A 3,855-nucleotide genomic window follows, 5' to 3' on the forward strand; every position below is an offset into this window, starting at 1 on the left:
TAGTAGCAATGGTAGTGTAGTAGTGGTAGTGTAGTAGTAGCAATGGTAGTGTAGTATTGGTAGTGTAGCAGTAGCAATGGTAGTGTAGTAGTGGTAGTGTAGTAGTAGCAATGGTAGTGTAGTAGTGGTAGTGTAGTAGTAGCAATGGTAGTGTAGTAGTGGTAGTGTAGTAGTAGCAATGGTAGTGTAGTAGTGGTAGTGTAGTAGTAGCAATGGTAGTGTAGTAGTGGTAGTGTAGTAGTAGCAATGGTAGTGTAGTAGTGGTAGTGTAATAGTAGCAATGGTAGTGTAGTAGTGGTAGTGTAGTAGTAGCAATGGTAGTGTAGTAGTGGTAGTGTAGTAGTAGCAATGGTAGTGTAGTAGTGGTAGTGTAGTAGTGGTAGTAGTGGTAGCAGTAGTGTAGTAGTAGTAGTGGTAGTAGTATTAGTGGTAGTAGTAGTAGTGGTAGTAGTAGTAGTGTAGTAGTAGTAGTGGTAGTGTAGTAGTGGTACTAGTAGTGGTAGTAGTTGTGGTAGTACTAGTGGTAGTAGTAGTGGTACTAGTAGTGGTAGTAGTTGTGGTAGTAGTAGTGGTACTAGTAGTGGTGGTAGTAGTGGTAGTGTAGTAGTGGTAGTGTAGTAGTCGCAATGGTAGTGTAGTAGTGGTAGTGTAGTAGTAGCAATGGTAGTGTAGTAGTAGCAATGGTAGTGTAGTAGTGTAGTAGTAGCAATGGTAGTGTAGTAGTGGTAGTGTAGTAGTAGCAATGGTAGTGTAGTAGTGGTAGTGTAGTAGTAGCAATGGTAGTGTAGTAGTGGTAGTAGTGTAGTAGTGGTAGTAGTGGTAGTAGTAGTAGTGGTAATAGTAGTAGTAGTTGTGGTAGTAGCGGTAGTAGTAGTGGTAGTAGTAGTGGTAGTAGTAGTGGTGGTAGTAGTGGTAGCAGTGGTGGTAGTGGTGGTAGTGGTGGTAGCAGTGGTGGTAGTGGTGGTAGTAGTAGTGGTAGTAGTAGTGGTAGCAGTGGTGGTAGTGGTGGTAGTGGTGGTAGCAGTGGTGGTAGTGGTGGTAGTGGTGGTAGTAGTAGTGGTAGTAGGAGTGGTAGTTGTGGTAGTGGTACTAGTAGTGGTAGTAGCAGTGGTAGTAGTAGTGGTAGTAGTAGTAGCAGTGGTAGTAGTAGTAGTGGTAGTAGTAGTGGTAGTAGTAGCAGTGGTAGTAGTAGTAGTGGTAGTAGTAGTGGTAGTAGTAGTAGTGGTAGTAGTAGTAGTGGTAGTAGCTGTGGTAGTTGTGGTAGTAGTAGTTGTAGTTGTAGTGGTAGTAGTAGTAGTGGTAGTAGTAGTAGCAGTGGTAGTAGTAGTGGTAGTAGTAGTGGTAGTAGTAGCAGTGGTAGTAGTGGTAGTAGTAGTAGTGGTAGTAGTAGTAGTGGTAGTAGTAGTAGTGGTGGTAGTAGTGGTAGTAGTAGTTGTAGTAGTAGTTGTAGTAGTGTAGTAGTGTAGTGGTAGTAGTGGTAGTAGTAGTTGTAATAGTAGTAGTAGTTGTAGTGGTAGTAGTAGTGGTAGTAGTAGTAGTGGTAGTAGTAGTAGTGGTAGTAGTAGTAGTGGTAGTAGTTGTGGTAGTAGCGGTAGTAGTAGTAGCAGTGGTAGTAGTAGTGGTAGTAGTGGTGGTAGTAGTAGTAGTGGTAGTAGTAGTGGTGGTAGTAGTAGTAGTAGTAGCGGTAGTAGTAGTGGTAGTAGTAGTGGTAGTAGTAGCAGTGGTAGTAGTAGTAGTGGTGGTAGTAGTAGTAGTGGTAGTAGTAGTGGTGGTAGTAGTGGGTAGTAGTAGCAGTGGTAGTAGTAGTGGTAGTAGTAGTGGTGGTAGTAGTAGTGTAGTAGTAGTGGTAGTAGTAGTAGTGGTAGTAGTGGTGGTAGTAGTCGTAGCAGTAGTAGTAGTAGTGGTAGTAGTAGTAGTGGTAGTAGTAGTGGTGGTAGTAGTGGTGGTAGTAGTGGTAGTAGTAGTTGTAGTAGTAGTTGTAGTAGTGTAGTAATGTAGTGGTAGTAGTGGTAGTAGTAGTGGTGGTAGTAGTGGTAGTCGTAGTGGTAGTAGTAGTAGCAGTGGTAGTAGTAGTGGTAGTAGTAGTGGTAGTAGTAGTAGTGGTAGTGATAGTAGTAGTGGAAGTAGTGGTGGTAGTAGTAGTAGTGGTAGTAGTTGTGGTAGTAGTGGTAGTAGCAGTGGTAGTAGTAGTAGTGGTAGTAGTAGTTGTAGTAGTTGTGATAGTAGTAGTTGTAGTGGTAGTAGTAGTGGTAGTAGTAGTAGTGGTAGTAGTAGTAGTAGTGGTAGTAGTAGTAGTGGTAGTAGTTGTGGTAGTAGCGGTAGTAGTGTAGCAGTGGTATAGTCAGTGGTTATAGTAGTAGTGGTAGTAGTAGCAGTGGTAGTAGTAGTAGTAGTGGTGGTAGTAGTGGTGGTAGTAGTAGTAGTGGTAGTAGTAGTGGTGGTAGTAGTGGTAGTAGTAGCAGTGGTAGTAGTAGTGGTAGTAGTATTGGTGGTAGTAGTAGTGGTAGTAGTAGTAGTAGCAGTGGGAGTAGTAGTGGTAGTAGTAGCAGTGGTAGTAGTAGTAGTGGTAGTATTAGTGGTAGTAGTAGTAGCAGTGGTAGTAGTAGTGGTAGTAGTAGTTGTGGTAGTAGCGGTAGTAGTAGTAGTGGTAGTAGTAGTGGTAGTAGTAGTGGTAGTAGTAGCAGTGGTAGTAGTAGTAGTAGTAGTGGTGGTAGTAGTGGTAGTAGTAGCAGTGGTAGTAGTAGTGGTAGTAGTAGTGGTGGTAGTAGTAGTGGTAGTAGTAGTAGCAGTGGGAGTAGTAGTGGTAGTAGTAGTGGTAGCAGTGGTGGTAGTGGTGGTAGTGGTGGTAGCAGTGGTGGTAGTGGTGGTAGTGGTGGTAGTAGTAGTGGTAGTAGGAGTGGTAGTTGTGGTAGTGGTACTAGTAGTGGTAGTAGCAGTGGTAGTAGTAGTGGTAGTAGTAGTAGCAGTGGTAGTATAGTGGTATAGTAGTAGTGGTAGTAGTAGTGGTAGTAGTAGCAGTGGTAGTAGTAGTGGTAGTAGTAGTGGTAGTAGTAGTGGTAGTAGTAATAGTGGTAGTAGTTGTGGTAGTTGTGGTAGTAGTAGTTGTAGTGGTAGTAGTAGTAGTGGTAGTAGTAGTAGCAGTGGTAGTAGTAGTGGTAGTAGTAGTGGTAGTAGTAGCAGTGGTAGTAGTAGTAGTGGTAGTAGTAGTAGTGGTAGTAGTAGTGGTAGTAGTAGTAGTGGTAGTAGTAGTAGTGGTGGTAGTAGTGGTAGTAGTAGTTGTAGTAGTAGTTGTAGTAGTGTAGTAGTGTAGTGGTAGTAGTGGTAGTAGTAGTTGTAATAGTAGTAGTAGTTGTAGTGGTAGTAGTAGTGGTAGTAGTAGTGGTAGTAGTGGTAGTAGTAGTAGTAGTTGTGGTAGTAGCGGTAGTAGCAGTGGTAGTAGTAGTGGTAGTAGTGGTGGTAGTAGTAGTAGTGGTAGTAGTAGTGGTGGTAGTAGTAGTAGTAGTACCGGTAGTAGTAGTGGTAGTAGTAGTGGTAGTAGTAGCAGTGGTAGTAGTAGTAGTAGTGGTGGTAGTAGTAGTAGTGGTAGTAGTAGTGGTAGTAGTAGTGGTAGTAGTAGCAGTGGTAGTAGTAGTGGTAGTAGTAGTGGTGGTAGTAGTAGTGGTAGTAGTAGTGGTAGTAGTAGTAGTGGTAGTAGTGGTGGTAGTAGTCGTAGCAGTAGTAGTAGTAGTGGTAGTAGTAGTAGTGGTAGTAGTAGTAGTAGTGGTGGTAGTAGTGGTAGTAGTAGTTGTAGTAGTAGTTGTAGTAGTGTAGTAGTGTAGTGGTAGTAGTGGTAGTAGTAGTGGTGGTAGTAGTGGT

The sequence above is a fragment of the Petromyzon marinus genome, assembly GCF_048934315.1.
Source record: "Petromyzon marinus isolate PM22_M1 ecotype Great Lakes invasive population chromosome 80 unlocalized genomic scaffold, UKy_Petmar_22M1.pri1.0 chr80_unloc.5, whole genome shotgun sequence".
NCBI lineage: Eukaryota > Metazoa > Chordata > Hyperoartia > Petromyzontiformes > Petromyzontidae > Petromyzon > Petromyzon marinus.